Consider the following 6,000-nt stretch of genomic DNA (forward strand, 5'->3'; position numbering starts at 1 on the left):
CCCTGCCTTTACCACATCCCACAGAGGCTGTTGGCCTCCGGGGTGAGCATGAGGAGAAAAACAAGTCCATTTTGGCTTGGATCACCCTCAGGCAAGGAGTCATAAGGCTCTTTGAACATCTGCCCATTCCTTTGATAGACTTGTTTTTCGGTAAACATTAAACCCTCTGAGCTGAACTCATATGCCCGGTGGGAAGAAGAAAAGCAAAGGTGACATCCTCTAGGAACAACACCATTCACATCCAGGAGTGAAGCAGCTGGACCTTCCTGATGAGAGCGACCAGCTCAGCTCTTTGGCCTCCCCTTTGATGTAGTGCTGATGTCCATAGGACTTGGGCAGAGGGTGAGCCACAAGGACTGCTGAACAGTGTGATCGTCACAGGCCTCACTGAATGCATATGTCAAGAGGTGCGTGCTCATGCACACCTGCTGCACACACACAAAGCCCACTGTCCTTGTTGGGAAACCAAGCCAAACCTAACCTAACCAAACCCAACTCAGCCGCGCCCAACCCAGCACAGTGCAACCCAACCCAACCTTCCCAAACAAACCAAACACAAACTCAAACAATACCATTCCAAACTAAATCAAACCAAATCAAGCCACTTAAGACAAATTGCACCTCCCCTCTGTAACTCTTCTCTGCAAGGAGGTATTCCGCTTTTTGATGTAAAAAGGCCAGGGTTTGAGTCCTGGGTGAGCCTCTGCCTTCCCCTGGGCTGCAGCGATCATGCCCTGGTGGAATTCTCAGTCTTGAGGGGTACAGGACGGGTAAAGAGTAGAGTCAGGACCCTAAACCTCAGAAAGGCAAACTTCCGGCTCTTTAGGGCGCTAGTGCGTGGGATCCCTTGGGAAACTGCCCTCGGAGATAAAGGAGCGAACAAGAGCTGGGAGATATTGAAAGACATTTTTCTTAGGGCGCTAGAGCTCTCAATCCCGGCGTGCAAGAAGTCAGGCAGGGGAGGCAGGAGGCCAGCTTGTCTAAGTCAAGACCTCTTAGCCAAACTAAAACACAAAACCAAAATGCATAGGCGGTGGAGGCAGGGATACACATCCTGGGAAGGTTATAGGGAAATGGGCCGGGAGTGGAAGGAGAGGATCAGGAAAGCCAAGGCACAGCTGGAGCTGAACTTGGCTAGGGACCTGAAAAATAACAAGAAGGGTTTCTTCAGGTACCTACGGCAACAAAGGAAGATGAAAGAAATTGTACACACACACACACCCCCGCCTCGGTGAGCGAAACGGGAGACCTGGCTACAACCGACACGGAGAAGGCTGCGGTACTCAACAACTTTTTTGCCCCGGTCTTCACGGGCAAGTGTTCTAGCCACGCCGCCCAATTCGCAGAATCCAAAGGCAGGGACTGGGAGAATGAAGTACCGCCCGCTGTAGAAGAAGAACAGGTTCAAGACCGTCTAAGGAACCTGAATGTGCACAAGTCCGTGGGACCTGATGAGATGCATCCGAAGGTCCTGAAGGAACTGGCAGAAGAAGTTGCTAAGCCACTATCCATCAAATCTGAAAAGTCGTGGCAACTGGTGAAATTCCCGGTCATGGAAAAGGGGAAACACAACCCCCATTTTTAAAAAGGGAAAAAAAGGGAGACCTTGGGGAACTGCAGCCCGGTCAGTCTCACCTCTGTGCCCAAGCAAGATCATAGAGCAGGTCCTCCTGGAAACTATGCTAAGGCATAGTTAGGAAAAGAGAGAGGTGATTGGTGGCAGCCAACATGGCTTCACTAAGGGCAAATCGTGCCTGACAAACTTAGTGGCCTTCTACGACGGGGTTACAACATTGGTGGATAAGGGAGGAGCGACTGATGTCATCTACTTGTGCGAAGCATTTGACGCCGTCCCGCACAACATCCTTGTCTCTAAAATGGAGAGACATGGATTTGACGGGTGGACCACTCGGTGGATGAGGAACTGGCTGGATGGTCGCACCCAAAGAGCTGTGGCCAACGGCTCGATGTCCGGGTGGAGACTAGTGACGAGTGGTGTCCCTCAGGGGTCCGTACTGGGACCAGTGTTATTTAACATTTTTGTCGGGGACATGGACGGTGGGATTGAGTGCACCCTCAGCAAGTTTGTGGATGACACCAAGCTGAGTGGTGCGGTTGATACTCTAGAGGGAAGGGATGCCATCCAGAGGGACCTTGACAGGCTAGAGAGGTGGGCCCGTGTGAACCTCACGACGTTCAACAAGGCCAAGGGCAAGGTCCTGCACCTGGGTCGGGGCAGTCCCAAGCATGGATACAAGCTGGACGATGAGTGGATTGAGAGCAGGGGCAACAGTTTTAAACCGAAAGAGGGTAGGTTTAGATTAGCTATTTGGACAAAATTCTTTACTGTGATGGTGGTGAGACACTGGAACAGGTCGTCCAGAGAAGTTGTGGATGCCCCCTCCCTGGAAGTGTTCACGGCCAGGTTGGATGGGCCTTTGAGCAACCTGGCCTAGTGGAAGGTACCCCTGCCCATGGCAGCGGGGTTGGAACTAGACGATCTTCAAGGTCCCTTGCAACCCAAACTATTCTACGATTCCATGTGGCCTCTTGTAGCTGCTTATGGGATGGTAAACGTGCTGGTGGCTGGAAAAACCTTATTCCTCTGAGACATCCCTTCTGAGTCATGCAGGATGGCAAGAGAAGCTGGAAAGCAACGTGCAGGAGGAGGTTGTTTAATATAGTATTTTGGCTGCGATGGCCTGTGCCACAGGCAATGAAGAAAATGGGAAGGATGGTGACTGTGCGTCTGTCATGAGTGCTTCTGTCTGTGTGAACAGTAATGCGTCCAGCAGAGAGAAGAGCATGGTCATAGAAGCACAGAATATCTCGAGTTGGAAGGGACCCATAAGGATCATCGAGACCAACTCCCTGCTCCTCGCAGGACTACCTAAAACTAAACCATATGACTAAGAGCGTCGTCCAGACGCTCCTTGAACTCTGGCAGTCCCCCACAACATCCTTCCCTCTAAATTGGAGAGAGAGACGGATTTGATGGGTGGACTGTTCGGTGGACAAGGAATTGGCTGGATGGTGGCATCCACAGGGTAGCGGTCAACGGCTCAATGTCCAGACGGAGACTGGTGACAAGTGGTGTCCCTCAGAGATCCGTACTGGGACCTGTACTGTTTAATATCTTCATCAATGACATAGACGTGGGATCATGAGCACCCTCAGCAAGTTTGCAGATGACACCAGCCTGAGTGGTGTGGCTGTCATGCCTGAGGGACGGGACGCCATCCAGAGGGACCTGGACAAGCTCGAGAAGTGGGCCCATGTGAACCTCGTGAGGTTCAACAAGGCCAAGTGCAAGGTCCTGCACCTGGGTCGGGGCAACCCCCGGTATCGGTACAGGCTGGGGGATGAAGGGATTGAGAGCAGCCCTGCGGAGAAGGACTTGGGGGTGCTGGTGGATGAAAAGCTGGACACGAGCCGGCAATGTGCACTCGCAGCCCAGAAGGCCAACCGTATCCTGGGCTGCATCAAAAGAAGCGTGGCTAGCAGGTCGAGGGAGGGGATTCTGCCCCTCTACTCCGCTCTGGTGAGACCCCACCTGGAGTACTGCGTCCAGCGCTGGAGTCCTCAGCACAGGGACGACACGGACCTGTTGGAGCGGGTCCGGAGGAGGGCCACAAGAATGATCAGAGGGATGGAACACCGCTCCTATGAAGAAAGGCTGAGAGAGTTGGGGTTGTTCAGCCTGGAGAAGAGAAGGCTCCGGGGAGACCTGATTGCGGCCTTTCAATACTTAAAGGGGGCTTATAAGAAAGATGGGGACAAACTTTTTAGCAGGGCCTGTTGCAATAGGACAAGGGGGAATGGTTTTAAACTAAAAGAGGGTAGATTTAGACTAGATATAAGGAAGAAATTTTTTTACGATGAGGGTGGTGAAACACTGGGACAGGTTGCCCAGAGAGGTGGCAGATGCCCGGTCCCTGGAAACGTTCAAGGTCAGGTTGGACGGGGCTCTGAGCAACCTGATCTAGTGGAAGATGTCGCTGCTCGTTGCCGGGGGAGGGGGGAGGTGGACTAGATGACGTTTAAAGGACCCTTCCAACCCAAACTATTTTATGTTTCTATGATTCTGTGGATTTGGAGGATACTGAGCAGATCAGAGTCCTCTCTCAAGTCTCTTACCGGATCACAACCTTGCCTGTGGTGGAGGTAGCTGTGCAGTCCAGGGGTTGATACTGGGGTCCAATGCTGTTGAACATCTTCAGGAATGACCTGGACCATGGGGCAGAGCGCACCCTCAGCAAGTATGCAGACGATACAAAACTGGGAAGAGGGGCTGATAGACCAGATGGTTGTTGCACCGCCATTCAGCTGGACCTCGACACACCCTTTGCTCTGTGGCTGCAGGGTGTCCCACAGCAGACAGGTGGATGGGCCACTATTGAAGCACAAAGTGCTGGCGCTTTTGGGAACCCAATGAGAAAGGCATGAACACTTTCAAGGGAGATAATTATTTTATTACTGACGTAGCAACGGTGAGAGCAAATCGTAGAATCCTTCATCCCGTCTGATGCTGGGAACCCCAAGATGGTGCAGCCATTGGTCAGGGCATGGCACGCTGCGCAGATGCCGTCCGTGGCGATGTTCACCAGCTCTGCATTCACTTGCACTCTTGCAGAGCCTTGATTACCATACAACTTCAGAATGTTATCAGTCGCTGACAGCAATCAGGCCTGGAACGTGGACTTAGCTTTGAAGGCTCCCTTGGGTGACAGACCCTAATATTCTTAACATATTAATAAACCTAGAGTTCCTGGGAGCGGCGCACACCGTTGGTGCTAGAAGTCATTGTATGGGGAGTCTTGCAGTAGACATTGTGTTCGTGACCTTGAACAGGCCACGTCTGCTCGACCGGGCCTTGTACTTAAGGCCCAATGTGTTAGGCGAAGTAGCTGCTGTAAGGGAACCAGCTGGGGTGCCCCGTGCAGGCCTGTGCTGCGCGCTGGTGGATGTTATGACAGAGATAACACTCCAACCTGTCAGGAGAAGACACGTGATTCTGTTTGTTACACAAAATAAAAGGCCCCATGGCACGGTAGGCAGGAGGAACCTCCCCACGCGTGGGATCCACGCAGCACGCCGTGGGAAAATGCTCCTGGGGTCCGATGCTGCATGGCAGCAGGGTGCCCAGCATCTGAAGGGACGTCAGATTTACTCGCTGTCTATATGCCCCTTCTTACCCTGTCTTATTAAAACAGCTTTTTACTAAGCCACTTGTCGTTGGGCCTTTCTTACCGAGATCCAGAAAAGAAGCCTGCACCATTTCTTTCTCTGTCACATCCCTCCCCCAGGCGCCTGGTGCAGAACAGCCCCATAATATTTCAAGTGGACAGAACAAAACAGTACACGCATGCCTATGATTGAATACACACTGACTAAATCTACACCTCTGAGGAGCAAGTAGCAGTCACACAGTGTTCGTGATAGGGATTGGCCGTGATGTGATCACTGACTCCGCGTGCGATAGTCTTCCAGGCTGACGACCGCAGGGCCACGCCTGGGCAAAGCAGGAGCTTGCCCTGGGCGTTTGTCCCAACCCTTCCACTCCGTTAAAAACAAGATCAGCCTGCCTAGGAAACTGCCCCGATATCACTTCAGGTCACGCTTTGTACCGGCAGGACTTCTCGGTGCACGAAAACGCCACCTGCCATTCAGCTCACCTCGTGCCTGTTGCCCGCAGGCAAGTATCGACTCTTAGGACAGATCAGTGACAGTGATACCTGTGAGTGAGCATCACCTTCCTCAAACGGTCAAGGCGGCACCACTTGGACAGGCTACTTCCCGGGCCCGGCTGTCCCTTCCCTGGCTCGACCAAAACTGCCTGCACTGGTTCTGTGCCCGGTGAACACAGAGCTGGGCACAGGGCGGCTGGCAGGAGAAAGAGGTCCCCCCCCTCTCCACCAGCATGCTTCCAAATGCCCCTCTCTGCCTTTCCCCGGTGGGCCTCGCCACTTCCATCCTCTTCCGCTCACCGCGGACGCTTGG

This window comes from Aptenodytes patagonicus, chromosome 10 (assembly GCF_965638725.1).
Source record: "Aptenodytes patagonicus chromosome 10, bAptPat1.pri.cur, whole genome shotgun sequence".
Lineage (NCBI taxonomy): Eukaryota > Metazoa > Chordata > Aves > Sphenisciformes > Spheniscidae > Aptenodytes > Aptenodytes patagonicus.